This window comes from Lagenorhynchus albirostris, chromosome 15 (assembly GCF_949774975.1).
Source record: "Lagenorhynchus albirostris chromosome 15, mLagAlb1.1, whole genome shotgun sequence".
In the NCBI taxonomy this organism is placed as follows: domain Eukaryota; kingdom Metazoa; phylum Chordata; class Mammalia; order Artiodactyla; family Delphinidae; genus Lagenorhynchus; species Lagenorhynchus albirostris.
The window spans coordinates 37,212,033-37,235,760 of NC_083109.1; the positions used below are offsets into that span (position 1 = coordinate 37,212,033).

General features: G+C 39.2%; 1 long non-coding RNA gene across 1 annotated transcript; it reads left to right on the forward strand.

The window, feature by feature from the left end:
- The first annotated feature begins 1,689 nt into the window (after positions 1–1,689).
- On the forward strand, positions 1,690–11,681 carry LOC132505986 (uncharacterized). The gene is made up of 2 exons (XR_009535666.1): positions 1,690–1,893; positions 9,818–11,681. It is a non-coding gene; the product is annotated as an uncharacterized LOC132505986 (long non-coding RNA).
- The last annotated feature ends 12,047 nt before the right edge of the window (positions 11,682–23,728 follow it).

Below are 23,728 nucleotides of genomic sequence, written 5' to 3' on the forward strand. Positions count from 1 at the left end.
GGAAAATGTGTCAAAAATTAATAAAAGCCCAAAGAAAGAAAATATTTTAACTTTTAGAAAACAATGAGTTAGCTTCAGTATAATATTATCCCTGTTTCAATCATGGCATTTGTTCAAGAGAACAGTAGCTGCTCCACAGAAGAAATAGATACATTTTGTTGAACCAGTAAGATTGTAGTAAGAGATTCTTAAATAATTCTCCATTACATAGTTTCAACTTTATACTTAGATGTAGAGGGGGTGACTTATCTGGTGGGTGTGGGCTGCACAACCAGACCACACCTTCAACTGTCAGACTCTCGCCCCTAACTGCAGACCACCTGCATGGGATTTACAATTACAGAAGCATGATTTTGTGATAATGGTGTTGCATTCCAAGAAAACTCAATTATCTTACAAACATTCTGGAAGAGGTACACAGCATGTTTCTTTTTGTCTTTAAATCTTAATTCACTCAGTGACATATATAAAAGGCCCAGAGGGAAGAGGATATGGCTTAGGTCACTTTTGATTCAGAGGAGGCAGAAGACCAGGTCCTATATGTGAGACACTGCCCAGAGTCAGGAATCCTAGAGAGGAGCATATGCAAAAGGGGAGAAGTGGCATGACATATGAGCCTTGGGTGAGATTAAACCGAAGCGTACCAAGGCAAACATGATTTTGCCTTGCACAAGCTTTTGGATACCGGGGAAACTCCTACATTGAACTGTGCTAACATTCAGGGGGAATGGGCCGCAGTTGTACCCCAACGAAGATTGCTTCTGTGGTCTTTGCCATTTGTCTCAGAGTTCTCTTATCCCTATGTGTTCTGAATGTAAAGGCTTAGGGTAAGGATTTGATAAGACAGAAAACCAGAAGTGTTTTACATTTTGAATACGTATCTTTTGAGGCTTGCCTCCACCACATGACTATCTTACAGCTGCCTTCAGAGAACTTGCTGGCCCTGCAGGGCAGTGGATTTGCAAACCCTGCCAGGCTCCTGCAGCTCCCTTTTCGCATCCAACTCTGTGACATCCCTTAGCCTCTATGTGGGTTCCAGAAACTCAAATTTAGTTCTGCTAAATTCCAAATGCTGTTAGTGAGAATTCATTTCTAAGGCATATTATTTACCAGCCATTCAACTAGGGCTCCTTTTGGCTTTATCTTATAGAAAGTAGCAGCACAATCTTAAAATTCAAAAGGACCTTGAAAGTCATTGAGTACACTTCTCCTCCAATTAAGAAATACCTTCTACAATATCCTTGAAGGATGGTTTTCTAACTTCTGCTTACCCAGTTTTCATGAGATGCTCAAGGCAGCCTCTTGTTAAGTAGTTCTTTATACTATCCAACAGAAATCTGAATCTTTGTACCTCCCATCTCTTTGTCCTATTTTTGCTGTAATAAGCAATCTTGAAAACAGTTGAGGAAGTACAATGACTTCACTGGAATCATAAATTCTAAGAAGAAAGAGGAGCTTCTCTCCTTATGAATTTTCTCCTTGCTACTTGCACCATTGAACAATGTTGCCTTTTTCAGTGCAAATAGACCCCATTTAAGATCATAATGCAGTGCTCACTGCAACTAGAGAAAGCCCCGTGCAGCAACGAAGACCCAGAGCAGCCAAAAATAAATTCATTTAAAAAAAAAAAAGATCGTAACTCATAAATCTAGGGTTTATTGTGAACTTTTTTTTTTTTTTGCGGTACGCGGGCCTCTCACTGTTGTGGCTTCTCCCGTTGCGGAGCACAGGCTCCGGATGCGCAGGCTCAGCGGCCATGGCTCACGGGCCCAGCCGCTCCGCGGCATGTGGAATCTTCCCGGACCGGAGCACGAACCCGCGTCCCCTGCATCAGCAGGCGGACTCTCAACCACTGTGCCACCAGGGAAGCCCTACTGTGTACTTTAATACAAGGTTCTTAATATGTCTTTTTTGACTTCTTGTACGTATTTGTTAGACAGGAATTTTGAAATTCTTTCCTTCAGAGTTTCCCGAAGTCTGGGAGTGTTGCCAATTTGCACTGAAAAACAGCAATGTATTAGCACATTCATAACTATTAAAATATAATCCTAATGCACTGACCTGATTTCACAGTACATCAGAATTTTACTTCAACCCCAGATTGACTCTCACAGATGTCCACTAATTTTCCAGTGGAGGTTTCCAGTCCACTATTTGGAAAGTCAGATGAATTTGAACATTTTGTAAAATTGGCAACCTTGTTGATACAATTTTTTGGGGACTCCAGAAACAGCAATGCTTGGAGGAGCAAGCTATGCTAATCTTTAGAGAATGAAGCCACTTTTATCAAAGACAGCTGAGAGTGGAGGATCTTGGGAAAGGGGTCCAGCTCACCTGTTTCTGGTGACAGTGGAACCAGCCAAAGGACAGGTAGGGCTGATGAGGGGAAGTTACCATGACTAGGATCCCCATGGCTTTGTGACTAGGTTTGGGGGCATTTGAGTGTTGGAAACCAAAGATTCTCTGGCTTTGTGGATGGCTGAGGGAGAGAAGCTCTCAGAAGCTACAAGACAAGGAGGAAACTCAAGTCCTGGATTGTGAAACTGTTATCGCTTTTCTGTTTCTGCTGACATTTCTAACAAATATAAGCTTTTGGATCTGGGAATCTAATGAGAATCTTTACCACACCCATTACCGGCAGTTTATTGGTGTCAAGGCACTGCTTTCCTAGGCCTCTGTTCTCCCATCTGAAAAAAGAGAGGATGTTAACCCAATGACAGAAGCCTCCTTCAGTCAAAAATACTGTAAATTTTACAGAATAAAATTAGAAATATAAAATGTGGTCAGCCAAGATGGCAATTTACACAGACGATCTCTTAGCATGCGATGTGGGAGCCCCCAAGGGACAAGGTGACCGTTTTCAGACCATTTACAGAATTGAGGGAAAACTCTTGTAATAAATTTTCTTAGAGACCCAAAGTTTATCTCCATGTCTCCATTGCACCACCTGCTTACAATTAAAGGGTGACATCATATGCACACCTGCATCCCACAGGCATCATTACCCCTAATTATCAATTAATTCTGACAGGCTGTCCAAACTTCTAAACCTGTGCATTTTTATTGTATCTGCAAGTCACTTCTTTTGTACTCAATATTGAACACTTAGATTACTTTTCCTGCAGGATCTTAATTTGTTCATTCATAAAATGAAAACATGGTGTAAATAATATCAATAGCCGCTCCTGGGCTATTTTATTATTGTAAGGGTTTATTGAATAGAGGCTGTTTGCTACTCACTGTAGGAAGTGGTTTGCCAAAACAAAGAAACCTAATACATAGACTCTGACTTCAAAGGGTTTCCGTTATGTTTCAATTTGAAAGGATCCATGAGCTAGACATGAATTCAAAGCCTCAAAGTCATCTACTAGTTAAATAAAATTTACTACTTTTCAAAAGCTGAAGTTTCAATAAAACCTCAGCTCGCCAATTTTATTTTGTTCATTTTTAATAGCCTGTGTTTTTAATAAGCAAACTAATTCAGGTTATCCAATTGATTTGCATTGTAAAGCATCTTTGTGCCTTAGAAGACAGACTTGGCTAAAAATAAATGGATTGTTTGGCAACAATTCTTGAATATGGCACCAAAAGCATGGGCAAAAAAGAAAATAAAAATAGATAAACCAAACTACGTCAAAATAAAAAAAAAAACTTCTGTGCATCAGAGAACACAATGAACAGATTGAAAAAGCAATTCATGAGATGCAAGAATATATTTATAAATCATGTATCTGACAAAGGGTTAATATCCAAAGTGTATAAAGAACTATAACTCAACAACAAAATAAACAACCTGATTATAAAAATAGGCAAAGGACTTGAATAGACATTTCTCCAAAGAAGATATACAAATGGTCAATAAGCACATGAAAAGAGGCTCAACAGCACTAATTAGGGAAATGCGAATCAAACTCACAATGAAATACACCTCACTCTGGGATGGCTACTATTAAAAACCAGAAAATGACAAGTGTTAGTGAGGATGTGGAAAAACTGGACCCCTTGGGCACTGCTGGTGGACATGTAAAATGGTGCAGGCTCTATAGCAAACAGTATCTTGGTTCCTCAAAGAATTAAAAATTGAATTACCTTAAGGTCTAGCAATTCCACTTTTGGGTATATACCTAAAATAATTGAAAACAGGGTCTCAAAGAGAATTTTTTTGGCCGAGCTGCACGGCATGTGGAATCTTAGTTCCCTGACCAGGGATCAAATCTGGGCCCGCTACAGTGGAAGCACGGAGGCTTAACCCCTGGACCTCCAGGTAAGTCCCTCAAAGAGGTATTGATACACCCATGTCTTTAGCAACATTACTTACAATAGCCAAAGGGTAAAAGCAACCCAAGTGTCTTTTGACAGATGAATGGATAAACAAAATGTGGTATATGCATACAATAGAATATTATTCCGCCTTAGAAAGGATGGAAATTCTGCCACATGCTATAACATGGATGAATCTTTAGGACATTATCTTATGTGAAATAAGCCAGTCACAAAAGGACACATACTGTATGATTCTACTTATATGAGGTACCTGGAATTGTCAAATTCTTAGAGACAGAAAGTAGAATGGTGGCTGCCAGGGACTGGGAAGAGGGAGAAATGGAGAGTTATTGTTTAATGGGTATAGCATTTCAGTTTTGCATAATGAAAAGAGTTCTGTGGATGGATAGTGGTGATGTTAGCACAAAAATGTGAATGTACTTAATGACACTGAACTATACACTTAAAAATGATTAGGATGGTAAATTTTATGTTATGTATATCCTACCACAATTAAAAACAATAATAAAAAATAAAGGAATTGTAACCTTGGCAAAATTTGATATTGATATTTAGCTTCTGAATCAATATATGGAACAGTGTACAAATTAAAGTAGGTTTTTCTGTTGTTGTTTCTTTGTTTTTGTTTTTTGGCCTGGCTATAAAAACTAGGCTGTAAGGAATTATGCTCTTCATGGGGCATTTTGTAGAGGTAAACGATCCAGATTATTTGGCATTTAAAAAATTACTTAAAGCATATAAGTTCTCAATCATAGCTGTCTTCCACTGTGTTTATTTACTTAATTAAATTTGACTTTAGTTAGTGTCACTTAAGTGTCACTAAGAACAAGAGCAAAAGTTTTCATTTGTTGATAAATAGCCGATAGCATTCTTGTGTTAATTGTTCTTAGAGACCACTGACAGAAATAGATTATAATAAAAGTTATCAACTAGCTAATTATTAATTTTTTTTTTTTTTTTTGGCCATGCCGTGTGGCTTGCAGGATCTTAGTTCTCTGACCAGGGACTGAACCCGGGCCACGGCAGTGAAAGGGCTGAGTCCTAACCACTGGACCACCAGGGAATTCCCCTAAATTTGGCTTTAATAATACAGTATACTATACTTGTTTCAAAATTCCCATTTCATATCATATTGACCAAAAAGGATATAACATACTGAAGCAAGTAATTTTTTCTCATTTTTATTATATGTGATAATTATCCCAATATATAACTCGAGGCTTAAAATTCAATCAAGTAGCACTCTTATAGTATTTAAGAATTGTCAGAATTCCCCATTTCACTTTATATATGAAGGGTTTGCTGGATAAGAAAAAAAATGATGCATACATTCTGGATTTTTTTTCAATCTCAAGTTTTGATCTTTAGCAGTTTTACTAAATAACATCTCTATGAAACACTATGATTTCATGTCATTGTTAGCCTTGAGAAGTTCACAAAAGCAAATCACAGATTTTTTTAAAAACAAGATTCATTTTCTGAAATAAGCCTGCCAAATTTAGAAAACTATATTTGGAAAGGCTTTTTATTCCTAAGGGTTATGCCCTTTACAGCTAGTTTTATTTAACTGGAGAGGGCCTATCATATGGTTGAGAGAAATGATATAAACATAAGTTTCATGGAGTCATGAGACTGTGTTTATATGCTCACAAATCTCAGATATATAAATGAATCATTCAAAGAATGACTCTTGAACATGGACATGACTATAATAAAACCTATCAGTAGCTATGTAAAATCCATCTTTCTTAAGTTATACTAGGGTTTTATAAACACCAATATGTGAGCAAATATTAATTTTTTCCATTTTTTTTAGTCTGAAAAGTATAGACTCTTGCAAAGTTCGTAAGTTGCTATGTAAATATATTCAATATTCCCAGAGTTAAGACAACCTCTAAACTTCAAAGTGGAAATGCAGACATCGGGGCATAGACAACACATTATAAAATACCCCCAATGAATTGCTGCACAATAGGACTGTGTTCCATTTTTTAAATGTTGAAATAGTCTTCCTATTAACGAAGAATGCTCAAGCCTCTGAGAAAGCCTGGGGTGCGTGAAGTAGAGGATCTGAATGCAAAAGGAGTTTAATTCCAAGTAGTGACATATCAATTACTAAAGTGTTTTAATTGTTCAATCTTTCATGTTTTTTTTTTTTCGGGTCTCTCACCGCTGTGGCCTCTCCCATGGCGGAGCACAGGCTCCAGACGCGCAGGCCCAGCGGCCATGGCCCACGGGCCCAGCCGCTCCGCGGCACGCGGGATCCTCTCGGACCGGGGCACGAACCCGTGTCCCCTGCATCGGCAGGCGGACCCCCAACCACTGCGCCACCAGGGAAGCCCTCTTTCATGTTTTTTTAACTTGACTTTACAACTCCTCCCACCAGAGGGTGGCTGTGTCTGTTTTCCAGCCTTGCATCTGGGCTGGCCTTGCACTTGGTTAGGCCAAGAGAACGTATCAGAAGTGAGAGTGGGCTAGTTCCCAGCCCAAGTGTGAATGGAGCTTGCGCTTTTGCTCTTCTGGAGTCCTGCCAGCACCTTGGGAATAAGCTCCAGTCAGACTGCTGGAGGATGACAGCACATGTACAGCTGAGGCCACGCTAGACCAGCCTACTGTCAGCTGACCCCCCAAACATGGGAGAGTGCCACCACAAGGTCAGCAGAGCGGCCCACTTGACCCACAACAGCTACAGATGCATGAGGAAGCCCACTGAGACCATAAGACACACCCAGCTGACTCATAAACTTTCAGGCAGTAATACCTACTTATTATTATTCTTAGTTTAGAAGATCTTGCTTTTGTTTTTATTTTTTCCGCAGTAATTTTTTCATGGTAGATTTGCTCAGACTCACATTGGTTCTCTAGTTTTGAGGAGAATTCTTTGGCTTGAGTACTTTTTCACAGAAAATCTTGTGTAATGTCTTTTTGTCCTATACCTTAGGACTAGAAACCTGATTCTGCCATTGGCAAAGAAGTAGCTAAATAATTTCAAAAAGTGAAGAGTCCACATAAAAAAAAATTAATAAATGAATATTAGTTTGCAGAGTTAAAGGTTGGTTCAATTGAACTCACAGTATTGAAAGCAGAAAAGATGTCAAGAGAACAGAATTAAGTCTAAATATAACTTCATTTTATCTAGCACATGGATATTATATATGACCATATTTGAGTTCCAAACAAGTAATGAGAAAAACAGAAACATTTAATGTTGGAAAAGAATGAATTACACCACCCCAAAGTGATCTGTCACGATAACGAATGCAGCTTTCCTTGATGTCCAGTAGGAATAAGATATACCCTACAAGTACACTATATTTAAAATAATGTTTTACCTAAATATCCATCGACAGAGGAATGAATAAAGAAGATGTGGTACATATATACAATGGAATATTACTCAGCCATAAAAAAGAATGAAATAATGCCATTTGCAGCAACATGGCTGGACCTAGAGATTATCATACTAAGTGAAGTAAGTCAGACAAAGACAAATATTATATGATATTACTTATATGTGGAATCTAAAAAGGTGATACAAATGAATTTATTTACAAAACAGAAACACACTCACAGACTTCGAAAACAAACTTATGGTTACCAAAGGGGAAATGTGGGGGAGAGGGATAAATTAGGAGTTTGGGATTAACATATACACACTACTACATATAAAATAGATAATCAGGCTTCCCTGGTGGTGCAGTGGTTAAGAATCTGCCTGCCAATGCAAGGGGCATGGGTTCGAGCCCTGGCCTGGGAAGATCCCACATGCCGCAGAGCAACTAAGCTTGTGCACCACAACTACTGAGCCTGAGCTCTAGAGCCCGCAAGCCACAACTACTGAGCCCATGTGCCACAACTACTGAAGCCTGTGCACCTAGAGCCCGTGCTCCACAACAAGAGAAGCCACCACAATGAGAAGCCTGCGCACCACAATAAAGAGTAGCCCCTGCTCGCCGCAACTAGAGAAAGCCTGCTCACAGCACCAAAGACCTGACACAGCCAAAAATAAATAAATAAAAACTAATTAATTAATTAAATAAAATATATAATCAACAAGGACCTACTGTATGGCACAGGAAACTGTACTCAGTATTCTGTAATAACCTATATGGGAAAATAATCTGAAAAAGAATGTATATATGTACATCTATATCTGAGTCACTTTTTTGTACACTTGAAACTAACAAAACATTGTATATCAACTATACCCCAATATAAAAAAAATTAAATTTAAAAAATTAAAATAAATTTTTAAAAAGATAATGGTTTAACAGCCTACTCTAACATGTATTTTTATTCCCTTTGATAGCTAATCCAGTGTCTCCCCACACCTCCACCAGTCGTTTCATATACGTGTTCAAAAGTCTGTTCTTGTATCCCCTATCCTTGAAGTAACCATTAAGAGTGTGATATTGTTCTTTCCAACTTTTTCTTATGCTTATTCTGAAATCTGTGTGTATTATAAATATATATATATATATAATTTATATTAATAAAATGGTATCAGGCTACACATATTGGACTAAAACTTGATTGTTCCATTTAAAAATGTACATCTTCCCAGGTTGTTATTTATGTACTTACTTATGATTGCTGAATATTAGCAACCTTTTTAATACTGGCAAATTTTTTCAACTTGATAAGTAGAAAACGATATCTCATTTTACTTTGCATTTTGAAAATTACCTGTGAGTTTAAATGTTGTTCATAGAGCAAAATATTTTAACCTAGTAATAGAAAACATATTCAGAATTCAGATGTTTCTCAGAAAACCTACAGCTGAGAATTGCTAAGAAATCTTTCCTTGAGTGACTCTTCTTGAATTTTACTCTATTTGTAATTCTTTAGATTGCCCACATATTCCGAAACTTATGAGCCAATCTTCTAAGTGTAGGAGGAAGCCATTCAAAAGAAAAAAACATAATTGTTTTAAAAGTATACTAGAAATTAATATTTCAAAATATATATATTCTAAAACCTAAGTACCATTGGTCACCAGATGGCTTGAGAGCATCTCATGTGTCAGACATTATTGCAATTAAGGCCAATGTCAGCTCTTCAAACCTGTAGAATTATAGCTCTAGAAAAAAGTAGTTCAAGGCTTCTCAAACCTTAAAGTATTTATGAATCACTGGACATCTTGATAAAGTGCAGCTTTTGAGTCAGTAGTTCCGGGGTGGGGCCCAGGATTCTGCACTTCCAAAAACTCATAGGTGATGCTGATGCCACTGGTCCGAAGACCACACTCTGAGCTAAGAAGGCATTAAAGACCTCAACTAGTTTAGCTCCTCATTTTATAGACACACAAAAAAATGAATAATACACCCTGCTATCTGTTTTTTAATTTAAAGAAGCACACAGAATTTGCTTAAATATTTTAAGCCAACAAACATCCTATTTGTGTGACATAAATAATATTTGAACAGACTGTAATGAGTAATATAACATCTGTAGCTCTTAGAAAATAAAACACAGTTAATTAGGGATGGCATGAAATATGTAATCATTACTTTTAATGTCTTGTTCTTTCTAGGTCATTCAAACTGCCATCTACACGTGCATAACAATGAAATTTTCATAAACAAGCCGAAACACCCAGAGGCATGGAGGGTTATAATGCGTGAATAATGCATGTATTATGACATTATAACCTCAGAAAACATAGATTTCATAACTCTAAAGCTCAACCTTGAAGAGGATAAACATGTCATTCAATGCTGTAGCATTCCAACACTTGTTCAAATGTCTTTGGAGCTTGAAATCTAGAGCCACCAAAATGTTTAAGAATTAAATTGAAAAATATTCTTTCAAAATGCCTTAGCCAACCAAGCACGAGCGTTTTTTCCATTGTGGCAAAACTGACCATTGCCTTTGTTGGTCTCATCGTGATCCATCAAGGAGCATCCTTTACTCCCTGAGTGAAGAAATTTGTGAAGTCAGCTTCTTTCTAGCTTTGACCAGATGTGATTTCTCTCTCCACAATAACATCCTGTCAATAATTTACTTGTCACACTTACAGAATTCTGTATTTTACTTGCTCTGATTATGTGTGAAGTTTTTGCTATTTCATCCTTAGATTATCCCTAAAATTTAGCAACTGCATCTCAGCTCCTCTGTATTCTCAACAGTGCCCATCCAAGGGCTGTGAATATCAATAAACATTTTTCCGAATCCACAAATCCCTACAAAAATCTATAGCCACTGGCATAAATACTGTACATCCCAAGGAAATGTGGAAGTTAAAGGAGGAGAATCATCAGCTGAGGAATGAGCCTATCAGAGTTCTCAAAAATTCAACAAGAAGATCCAGAAGAGTTCTAAACATTTCTTCATTTCTTTACGAATGGTTAATTCCTTACCAGTAGTGAGTCAGCATCAATGATCTAATTTTCAGATGTTCACACCTTTGTTCATTGGAAGCCAAGATGAGATCAGGATGGTTTCAGAAGAGCAATCAGGCTGGGAAGGTGTGTGAGGAACCATTGGTAAAGGCGAAACGGGGAACCTCGTCATTCTGGAATGTGGACCTAAGAAGTACTGGGTTTCCCAGAAAGCTGAGCTGGACACAGAGTGTGTATGCAGGAAGTTTACTCTGTGTGGTTCCATCCCAAGGAACTGGAGTAGGAGACGAAAGGGTATAACAAAGAAGGTGGGTTATGAAGCCAAGCGTCACCTTGGGCAATTGCGGCTCAATCCTCCAGGCGGCGCTCTAAGAAGCTGCGGAGAGTACACCTCAAAATCGTCCTCCAGAAGGACGAGCGAGAAATTATCCATCAGCTTCCTTGTCCCACAGATCAAGAGTTGCCCCAGGGGGTGTGCATGACCTTGCACTACCAGGATTGCACATGTTTCAGAACAACTAAGTGGCTTCCAGAAGGCATCTTAAGAGATGGCAAAGAGAAGCTGCAGGGCAGAAAGCATGAGATAGTTGCTGTTGTTGATGCAAGGTGCTGTCAGGTGATGGCTTCACCAAGCTGGTTGCTGTAAAATTTCGGGTCAAGAGGATGTGACCTGGGGCACGAGAAGCGGCTGACACCAGCTCTTAAAAGCACATGAGTCTAATGAAAATCTGTCTGCTCTGGAAATAATGAGCACAGGCTTATACCCATCCTTTCTGGACAGAAGTCAGAGAAAGGGGCACTCAGAGCAAGGGGCAGCCAGAGACAGAAACCAGTTGGGAGCAGAAGAAGCCAGGGCATCGGGGGCATTGCCCTTGCCTAGGACCAACACCTTCTCTGTGCTTCAAACACAGACCAAGCCCTGGATGGGAGTTTTTCTTTCTCTCTATTCACATTTCTGGTATTTGGTTGCTACTTATTTTAACTTTCCGTCTCTGGCAGAGCAATGCCATCTGCCAGCCATTTTTTTATCTTCACATAAATTACTTTATTGTTTTACGTGCTCTGAGTTTTGTGCATTTCAGGGAACACCCTCAGTTTTCTCTGCTCATGACCTGTCTTAGTTTGGGTTGCTCCAAAAGCCGACCCTGAGGCAGGGATATGGCTACAAGTGGTTTATTTGGGAGGTGACTCCAGAAGTGCCACAAGGGAGGGGGGACTAAGGGAGAGAAGGGAAGGCAGTAAGAGTGTGCGCGTGAGCAGATTATTGGTGCCTCAGTCTTGCTAGAAATGTGCCCCACTGAGCGACAGGGAAGCAGGGGTGTCTCTGCACAGGCTCCAGTTCACTGGGTGAAGGTTGCTACTGAGAGTGTTAACGCTTCCCTGCATGCACCATGCAGGCTGAGAAAACTCCCTTAGTGCCAAGGAAGCCTCCAGGCAGAGAGGCCAGCAGAGAGGTGTGGATGGTCCAGGGTGTGAGCGGGGTGAACTACAGCTGCTGTGAATCCAGGAGTTGGCTGAGAGGACATGGATTGGGGCACCAGGAGGTTTTACCATACACTCTGAGATTATTTTGCAAAGGGCAAAATGTCCAAATACAGAGAAAAACAACAGCAACAACCTCCTCTGGCCTCTATGTGGAAAGAATAGTTACTTATTAAAGGGTTAGAGGTGATTAAACTTAACTCTGAAACTGAGATTATTTATTAAACTTTACAAAAACTTCAAGATGGCATTAGATCCCCTTAATGGAAATCTCCTTTGCTATGACTAAAGAACAAATTGGGAAAGCAGCCAACATCATGTTTATTGCTCTGGCCTATAAATTAAAAACCTCACTGAACTATATTAAATAACCACCACTTGGCTCTCTTCCTATATGAACACAGGAAACCATTGGGGTTGTGTGATTCTCTTGTACTGGTCATTGTTCTGGACCATCACCAAGGTGGAGCCACTCTACGATTAGAAGGGTTTCGCCCCTCTTTTTCTCCACCCCATGCTTTCTGATGGAAAAGCCAGATGACAATGTATGAAAACTTGACTGGACTTGAATGCAGTGGGTTTCACTGAGGTTAGAAGCCTGGACAGAGCCCAAAGGATTGGCTAGGAAGGAGTTACTCTCAGTGGCTTCAGAGATTAAAAATTCACCCCAATTCTTTATTTCCTTTTACTAAAATTATAAATGCACACCTCGGCCATGGCTTTAGAGTGGTCTTTATTGTTGGTTCATTGCATCTAATTCTAACCCGAATTCTTATGTATGCAATGCTGGAAAACCCATTCCCCCTCTGCCTGTTCTCGCCCTAACACGTCTCCGGTCCTGTTAGCCAGAAGAGCTTTAGAGGTTTTAGATGTTGCACCCTTGGAGCCATCAGTACCGGGCCCAGGGCTTTGTGTCCCTCGGCAGCAGATGGATAAGTGCAGCACTCCGTCCTTTCTAACGGCTGCCCTTCAGGGTCATCTTGGCCACGGAGATGAAGCAGCTCCGCAGGACCTTGAACTCCTGCGTGCAGAGGTCTTTCCTTAGGCGGCCGCCAGGGGTCACGGACACCTGCATGCACCTGCCTTGGCCATGGTCCCGGCCCCACAGACCACCAGGTGCTCAGGGAAGGTGAAAAGTACACTTCTCATGTGTCCCCACACCACTCGGTTCCCTGACATGAGTAAAAAACCAAATTTACTGAAAAAGTTGAAGATAGTCAAAGATCTAACCCGTTGTACCCCCATATACTCTAATTTGACAGCAAGATTTGCTTGTTTGGGAGGGAGATTTTTATCAAAATTTTAATTAGTAAGTAATCTCTTTGGTATTTACAATCTATTCAAGCACATTAAAAAGAAAACATGAAAATAAAAACCACTGATATTATGTCTAACAAGCAGCCATACAAGGGTAGACATTAAGCTCAGTGCAAATATAATGAATAAAATATTTTCAAATTCACTGTGTCAACATCTTGCAATATTAACAATGTGTAGTGATGGAGGAAGGTTTATTTTAGGAATACAAGAACAGTGTAAGAATAGGAAGTGTATCATCCCTCCCCTGTTCAAAACTCTCCCAGGGCTCCCATCTCACCTCCTCACTTCCTCTCTCCCACCCCCTCAGGCTGCTTGCAGTCATTCTGGTCTCCTTGCTCTTCCTCAAACACAATAGGTAGGCTCCTACCTCGGGACCCACTGCTCTCTCTGCCTGGAAAGCTCTTCTCCAAAGTATCTGCTTCACCTTTGTCAAGTCTCAAATGCCACCTTCTCACCAAAGCCTACTCTGATCACCTCCTTAAAATGGCAGCCCTTTCTCACACCAATTAGGATGGCTATCATCAAAAACAAATTTTAAAAAACCACCAGCAACAAAAGAATAGGAAGTGTTTTTATGCTAAATCACTGTAGAATAAATGAGCAAAACATCTTAATCGTTGTTGGAAAAGTATTTGACAGAATGTCTTAGTCACCCCTGATTTTAAGATTTAAAAATTAGGAAGTTGGGCAATGAGACTTCCTAAATTTGACATGGTGTTTTCAGGAAAACTATGGCAAACATCAATGATAAAAATGTTAGGAGTATTCCCATAAAATAAGGCAAGAATACCACAAATCCCCATTATTCAAAATAGTCTTAAGAGCCCTAGAAAAGAAGACCAAAATATTAGTAAATACTGGGGAATATTTAACAATTTTACATTAAAATTCAACATAATGAAATAAAAATTGACAGAAATATGACAGAAATATGACAGGTTTTCAAGGTGTCTAAAAGTAAGATAAACACACACAAAGTACAGACATTTTAATGTGCCAGCAATAAGCAATATAAAGATATCATTCAAAACAGCAACAAAATTATATTGTCCTCCCCCCAAACTTTAAAACATATTAAGACATAATATTTAAGGGCAGAGAAATAGACCTAAATGCATAAAAGTAAGTAATATGGATTGTAGTGGGGAGCCTCAAGTTTTTAAAGGTTTATTTAATTTATTAAGTTTATTCCACTTATACTGTTGAGGAAACTGAGATATAAAGAAGTTGAATAATGCCATATAGCTGCCATGTGGTGAAACCCAGGATGCCAATCCAGAGTCAGTGCTCCTCACCAGTATGCTGTACTGTCCCTGGCAAAAATGTGTGTGTGTACATATATTAGACATAGAGTCAATATCCAACATATACAAAGAGTTCCCATCAATCAATACGAAAAACATAAGTAACTTAATAGAGATAGATATGAGAAAAGTATATAGAAGCAATTTTCAAAAGAATAAATAACAAAAGGTAAATAAATATATGGGAAAAAAATGTTCAAGCCCCAAGTGGGGAAATGCAATTAAAAATAACTGCTAAAGGGCTTCCCTGGTTGCACAGTGGTTGGGAGTCCGCCTGCCAGTGCAGGGGACACAGGTTCATGGCCCAGTCCAGGAAAATCCCACATGCTGCAGAGCGGCTGGAGCCGTGAGCCATGGCCGCTGAGCCTGCGCGTCCGGAGCCTGTGATCTGCAATGGGAGAGGCCACAACAGTGAGAGGCCCGTGTACTGCAAAAAACAAACAAACAAACAAACAAAAAACAAAAAAACAAAACAAAAAAACTACTAAAGTCCATAAGGTTCGTGAATATTTTAAGAGTTCTGATCTCCAGTGTTTAATAAGGAAGTGGAGAAATAGCCTACCACCCAACATTCATGGAAGTTAGTTTGTCATTATTTGCCAAGATTAAAATGTACTTTAACTTAGCTATTAGCTAAATTAAATACTCACATATGTACAAAAATATATGTAAAAATGCTTGCTATTTCTAAAAGTGACCAATGGAAATAATAAAGAATAATAAATAAAAAAATAATAAAGAATTATTGTCAGAATGGAATAGCCACAAAATTAAATGAATACTGATATGGAAAGATGTCAATTTGGAGTTGATAATTTTTTTAAAAAGCAAGCAGGAGAAAATTCCATACAATATGATTCTCTCATATTTTATATGTGTGGAATTTGCACATATGTTTGTGTATCTAAATGCATTTAAAAGCTCAATAAATACCAAAGTACGCATTATACTACTCTTGTTTATTTTTATTTATATATACAAGTGTTTATTATACCAAAGTATTATCCACAGAGGAGAGAGGTTGATGGAGGAGAAGGGTGGAGAATGAATATGGATTTTTCACTTTTACTCCATCTATTTCTGTAATTATTGAATGTTTTATAACCACACATTACTTATGTAATTTATAAGAAGACAATAAATATGACAAAAATTGTTTCCAAAAATGAAAAAAAAATGCACAGAGCAAAAATATTATATTTGGTCAGCATATTGTTTTTTGGAGAATTTTTTTAACATCTTTATTGGAGTATAATTGCTTTACAATGTTGTGTTAGTTTCTGCTGTATAACAAAGTGAATCAGCTATATGTATACATATATCCCCATATCCCTGCCCTCTTGCGTCTCCCTCCCACCCTTCCTATCCCACCCCTCTAGGTGGTCACAAAGCACCGAGCCGATCTCCCTGTGCTATGCGGCTGCTTCCCACTAGCTATCTATTTTACATTTGGTAGTGTATATATGTCAATGCCACTCTCTCACTTCATCCCATCTTACCCTTCCCCCTCCCAGTGTCCTCAAGTCCATTCTCTACGTCCATGTCTTTATTCCTGTCCTGCTCTAGGTTCATCAGAACCATTTTTTTTGGGGGGGGGTCAGCATTTAACTAGCAAATTACCATTTCTGTTTACTGGTATCTACCATAATGAATTAAATTCTTGGTACTCAAAGTAGCAAGAGGTCCTTGACAAGTAGCAATGGCATTACCTGGGAGCTGGTTAGAAATGCAGAATCTTAAGCCTCACCTCAGACCAGCAGAATCTGTATCAAATCCCCAGGTGATTGTTGTGCACAGGAAAGTTTGAGTAACCTTGTTCTAAAGAACTTAGCATTTTGATTTCTGCTTTAACCACTGAAAAAGCAACTGTTTAAAAGTAAAATATTTTAATATTTTTCCTAATATATGAAAGATATTTGAAAGTATCTTCAAATATCAGAGACAATTTGTAAAGATAGTTCTTTCACAATATTAAAAATATTTTTAATGTTAAAGTGTTAAACACAAAACAAATTTTTCAGTAACTAGGGAGGCAAGACCACTAAGTAAAAACAAAACAAAAAACAATATTAGCATATTTCAAGCAGAGCAGGTTGAACTTTGTAAATTACGATTTTTCCTCCATCAAAAATCAGTGTTTGTACTTCCTGAGAGGAGAGCCAGCTGCCGAGCCCCAGCTGTCTGGATTCTCCATTCCCAGGTGAACTGCAAGGTGCGTCAAGAGACAACATGGAGACGTAGCCACCAACTTAGTTCCTCATTATCAGGCACTACAGAAGCCTCGACTTCCTGCTTTCACACATAAATCCATCCCCTTCACAACCTCTCACATTAATCCCACCCAAATTCCTACCTAGCCTTCCCTAAAGGAAACTCCCTGGACCAGGTATGACTCCACCTCTAATTATTCTGGCTGCATTTGCCTGTGTTTTTCCTCATTATACTATCATTAGCATGAGGAGCAGGCTTCTGTTGCCTGGGCAACCGAAGCAGCACTGTGCACTGTGCCTGGTGACTGGATCCTACTTCTGTTTTTTCTTTTACACTCTTGAATACTCTCACTTTTATGATCAAAAGAATGCAATCCTTTCTGCGGTTCTACCTCTTTTCTTGTATTGTGGTTCTCTCTGTAGTGTCCAGCTAATTTGTCGAATTTCTCTTGGATTTATTACTTTAACTTCTCTTATTTCCAGTAGCTAATGCTGCTAATGCTGCTCATGCTTTCTTTCCCCTTAATCAGATTCTCCCTTTGAATTGCCCACTCGGGTCAAGACAGCCAGCTCAATATTTTTTCTCCTTTTAGATGTCTGTCTAAAACATTATATGCACCATTAAAATGACCCTATTTATGAAATTTCCTTGTCTGTCCTACTTCCTTCCTTTCTTCACTTGCTCCAGTTATTTGCTACTGTAATAATACAAGGCTAATAGAAAAATAATGCCCTCTGAGAAGCCTCTTAGATAGCCTCATCTACCAGAGAGCAAACAGCAGAAGCAAGAAGTACTACAATCCTGCAGCCTGTGGAACAAAAACCACATTCACAGAAAGATAGATAAGATCAAAATGCGGAGAGCTATGTACGAGATGAAGGAACAAGATAAAATCCCAGAAAAACAACTAAATGAAGTGGAGATAGGCAAACTTCCATAAAAAATATTCAGAATAATGATAGTGAAGATGATCCAGGACCTCAGAAAAAGAATACAGGCAAAGATTGAGAAGATGCAAGAAATGTTTAACAAAGACCTAGAAAAATTAAAGAACAAACAAACAGAGATGAACAATACAACAACTGAAATGAAAAACACACTAGAAGGAATCAATAGCAGAATAACTGAGGCAGAAGAATGGATAAGTTACCTGGAAGAGAGTGGTGAAATTCACTACTGTGGAACAGAATAAAGAAAAAAAAAATGAAAAGAAATGAAAACAGCCTAAGAGACCTCTGGGACAACATTAAACACAACAACGTTCACATTATAGGGGTCCCAGAAGGAGAAGAGAGAAAGAAAGGACCTGAGAAAATATTTGAAGAGATTATATTTGAAAACTTCCCTAACATGGGAAAGGAAATAGCCACCCAAGTCCAGGAAGTGCTGAGAATCCCAGGCAGGATAAACCCAAGGAGAAACATGCTGATACACACAGTAATCAAATTGATGAAAACTAAAAACAAAGAAAAATTATTGAAAGCAACAAGGGAAAAATGACAAACAACATACAAGGGAACTCCCATAAGGTTAACAGCTGATTTCTCAGCAGAAACTCTACAAACCAGAGGGAGTGGCATGATATACTTAAAGTGATGAAAGGGAAGAACCTACAACCAAGATGACTCTACCTGGCAAGGATCTAATTCAGATTCGACAGAGAAATCAAAAGCTTTACAGAGAAGCAAAAGCTAAGAGAATTCAGTACCACCAAACCAGCTCTACAACAAATGCTAAAGGAAATTCTCTAAGTGGGAAACACAGGAGAAGAAAAGGACCTACAAAAACAAACCCGAAACCATTAAGAAAATGGTCATAGGAACATACATATTGATAATTACCTTAAACGTGAATGGATTAAATGCTCCAACCAAAAGACATAGGATTTCTGAATGGATACAAAAACAAGGCCCCTATATATGCTGTCTACAAGAGACCCACTTCATACCTAGGGATACATACAGACTGAAATTGAGGGGGTGGAAAAAGATATTCCATGCAAATGGAAATAAAAGGAAAGCTGGAGTAGCAATACTCATATCAGATAAAATGGACTTTAAAATAAAGAATGGAGAGGGAGCTTCAAGATGGCGGAAGAGTAAGGCACGGAGACCACCTTCCTCTCCACAAATACATCAGAAATACATCTACACATGGAACAACTCCTACAGAACATCTACTAAACACTGGCAGAAGACCTCAGACCTCCCAAAAGGCAAGAAACTCCCTACGTACCTGGGTAGGACAAAAGAACAAACACCGACGAAAGAATAGGGATCGGACCTGCACCACGGGGAGGAAGCTGTGAAGGAGGAAAGGTTTCCACACACTAGGAAGCTTCTTTGTGGGGGGAAATTGCAGGTGGCAGAAGGGGGGAGCTTTGGAGGAGAGTGTCGCAACAGGGGTGTGGAGGGCAAAGCAGAGAGATTCCTACACAGAGGATCGATGCTGAACAGCCCTCACCAGCCTGAGAGGCTTGTCTGCTCACCCACTGGTGCAGGCGGGTGCTGAGAGCTGAGGCTCAGGCTTCGGCCGGATCCCAGGGAAAGGACTGGGGTTGGCTGTGTGAACACAGCCTGAAGGGGCTAGTGTGCCACAGCTAGCCGGGAGGGAGTCCGGGAAAATGTCTGGAGCTGCAGAAGAGGCAAGAGACTTTTTCTTGCCTCTTTGTTTCCTGGTGCGTGAGGAGAGGGGATTAAGAGTGCTGCTTAAAGGAGCTCCAGAGACGGGCATGAGGCGCAGCTATCAGCGCGGACCCCAGAGACGGGCATGAGCCACTAAGGCTGCTGCTGTAGCCACCAAGAAGCCTGTGTGCAAGCGCAGGTCACTATCCACACTTCCCCTCCCAGGAGCCTGTGCAGCCCGCCACTGCCATGGTTCTGTGATCTAGGGACAACTTCCCGGAGAGAACACACAGCATGCCTCAGGCTGGTGCAACGTCACGTTGGCCTCTGCTGCCACAGGCTCGCCCCGCATCTGTACCCCTCCCTCCCCCCGGCCTGAGTGAGCCAGAGACCCCCAAATCAGCTGCTCCTTTAACCCCTTCCTGTCTGAGCAAAGAACAGATGCCCTCTGGTGACCTACACGAAGAGGTGGGTCGAAATCCAAAGCAGAACCCCGGGAGCTGTGTGAACAAAAAGAGAAAGGGAAATTTCTCCCAGGAGTCTCAGGAGCAGTGGATTAAATCTTCACAATCAACTTGATGTAACCGGCATCTGTGGAATACCTGAATGGACAATGAATCATCCCAAACTGAGGAGGTGGATTTTGAGAGCAAGATATATTATTTTTTCCCCTTTTCCTCTTTTTGTAAGCATGTATGTGTATGCTTCTGTGTGTGATTTTGTCTGTATAGCTTTGCTTTTACCATTTGCCCTAGGGTTCTGTCTGTCCGTTTTTTTATTATTACTTTAAAAATTATTTTTTCTTAATAATTTTTAAAGTTTTATTTTAATAATTTTATATTATTTTATTTTACTTTACTTTATCTTCTTTCTCTCTCTTTTTATTTTCTCCCTTTTATTCTGAGCCGTGTGGAGTACAGGCTCTTGGTGTTCCAGCCAGCCATCAGGGCTCTGCCAATGAAGTGGGAGAGCAAAGTTCAGGACACTGGTCCACAAGAGACCTCCCAGCACCATGTAATATCAAACGGCAAAAATCTCCCAGAGATCTCCATCTCAACACCAAGACCCATCTCCATTCAGCAAGCAGCAAGCTACAGTGATGGACACCCTATGCCAAACAACTAGCAAGACAGAAACAGAACCCCACCCATTAGCAGAGAGCCTGCCTAAAATCATAATAAAGCCACAGACACACCAAAACACACCACCAGACGTGGGCCTGCCCACCAGAAAGACAAGATCCAGCCTCATCCACCAGAACAAAGGCACTAGTCCCCTCCACCAGGAAGCATACACAGCCCACTGAACCAAGCTTAACCACTGGGGACAGACACCAAAAACAATGGAAACTGCGGACCTGCAACCTGCTATAAGGAGACCCCAAACACAGTAAATTAAGCAAAATGAGAAGACAGAGAAACACACAGCAGATGAAGGAGCAAGGCAAAAACGCACCAGATATAACAAATGAAGAGGAAATAGGCAGTCTACCTGAAAAAGAATTCAGTATAATGATAGTAAAGATGATCCAAAATCTTGGAAATAGAATGGAGAAAATTCAAGAAACGTTTAACAAGACCTAGAAGAATTAAAGAGCAAACAAAGAGAGATGAACACAATAAACGAAATTAAAAATTCTCTAAAGGGATCAATAGCAGAATAACTGAGGCAGAAGAACAGATAAGTGACCTGGAAGATAAAATAGTGGAAATAACTACTGCAGAGCAGAATAAAGAATGAAAAGAATTGAGGACAGTCTCAGAGACCTCTGGGACAACATTTAATGCAGCAACATTCGAATTATAGGGGTCCCAGAAGAAGAAGAGAAAAAGAAAGTGACTGAGAAAATATTTGAAGAGATTACAGTTGAAAACTTCCCTAATATGGGAAAGGAAATAGCTAATCAAGTCCAGGAAGCACGGAGAGTCCCATACAGGATAAATCCAAGGAGAAACATGCCAAGACACATATTAATCAAACTATGAAAAATTAAATACAAAGAACAGATATTAAAAGCAGCAAGGGAAAGACACCAAGTTACACATAAGGGAATCCCCATGAGGTTAACAGCTGATTTTTCAGCAGAAACTCTGCAAGCCAGAAGGGAGTGGCAAGACATATTTAAAGTGATGAAAGAGAAAGACCTACAACCAAGATTACTCTACCCAGCAAGGATCTCATTCAGATTTGATGGAGAAATTAAAAGCTTTACAGACAAGCAAAAGCTAAGAGAATTCAGCACCACCAAACCAGCTTTACAACAAATGCTAAAGGAACTTCTCTAGGCAGGAAACACAAGAGAGGGAAAAGACCTATAATAATAAAACCCAAACGATTAGGAAAATGGTAATAGGAACATACATATCGATAATTACCTTAAATGTAAATGGATTAAATATGCCAACCAAAAGACATAGACTGGGTGAATGGACACAAAACTAAGACACGTATATATGCTGTCTACAAGAGACCCACTTCATATCTAGGGACACAAACAGACTGAATGTGAGGGAATGGAAAAAGATATTCCATGCAAATGGAAATCAAAACAAAGCTGGAGGAGCAATTCTCATATCAGACAAAATAAACTTTAAAACAAAGACTATTAAAGAGACAAAGAAGGACACTATGTAATGATCAAGTGATCAATCCAAGAAGAAGATATAACAATTGTATATATTTATGCACCCAACATAGGAGCACCTCAATACATAAGGCAAATACCAACAGCCATAAAAGGGGAAATCGACAGTAACACTATCATACTCAGGGACTTTAACACCCCACGTTCACCAATGGACAGATCATCCAAAATGAAAATAAATAATAAATAAGGAAACAAGCTTTAAATGATACATTAAACAAGATGGGCTTAATTGATATTTATAGGATATTCCATCCAAAAACATCAGAATACACATTCTTCTCAAGTGCTCATGGAACATTCTCTGTGATAGATCATATCTTGGGTCACAAGTCAAGCCTTGGTAAATTTAAGAAAATTGAAATTGTATCAAGTATCTTTTCAGACCACAACGCTATGAGATTAGATATCAACTACAGAAAAAAATCTGTAAGAAATACAAACACATGGAGGCTAAACAACACACTACTAATAACCAAGAGATCACTGAAGAAAACAAAGAGGAAATCAAAAAATATCTACAAACAAATGACAATTAAAACATGACGACCCAAAACCTATGGAATGCAGCAAAAGCAGTTCTAAGAGGAAAGATTATAGCTATACAAGCCTACCATAAGAAACAAGCCTACCAAATAAACAAACTAACCTTACACCTAAAGCAATTAGAGAAAGAAGAACAAAAAAATCCCAAAGTTAGCAGAAGGAAAGAAATCATAAAGATCATATCAGAAATAAATGAAAAAGAAATGAAGGAAACGATAGCAAAGATCAATAAAACTAAAAGCTGGTTCTTTGAGAAAATAAACAAAATTGATAAACAATTACCCAGACTTATCAAGAAAAATAGGGAGAGGACTCACATCTATAGAATTAGAAACTAAAAAGGAGCAGGAACAACTGACACTGCAAAAATACAAAGGATCATGAGAGATTATTACAAGTAACTCTATGCCAATAAAATGGACAACCTGGAAGAAATGGACAAATTCTTAGAAATGCAAAACTTTTCAAGACTGAACCAGGAAGAAATAGAAAATATGAACACACCAATCACAAGCATTGATATTGAAACTGTGATTAAAAATCTTACAACGAACAAAACCCCAGGACCAGATGGCTTCACAGACGAATTCTACCAAACTTTTAGAGAAGAGCTAACACCTATCCTTCTCAAACTCTTCCAAAATATAGCAGAGAGAGGAACAGTCCCAAACTCATTCTATGAGGCCACCATTACTCTGATATCAAAACCAGAAAAAGGTGTCACAAAGAAAGAAAACTACAGGCCAATATCACTGGTGAACATAGATGCAAAAATCCTCAACAAAATACTAGTAAACAGAATCCACAGCACATTAAAAGGATCAAACATTATGATCAAGTGGGGTTTATCCCAGGAATGCAAGGATTCTTCAATATATGCAAGTTAATCAAGGTGATACACCATATTAACAAATTGAAGGAGAAAAACCATATGATAGGGCTTCCCTGGTAGCGCAGTGGTTGAGAGTCCAC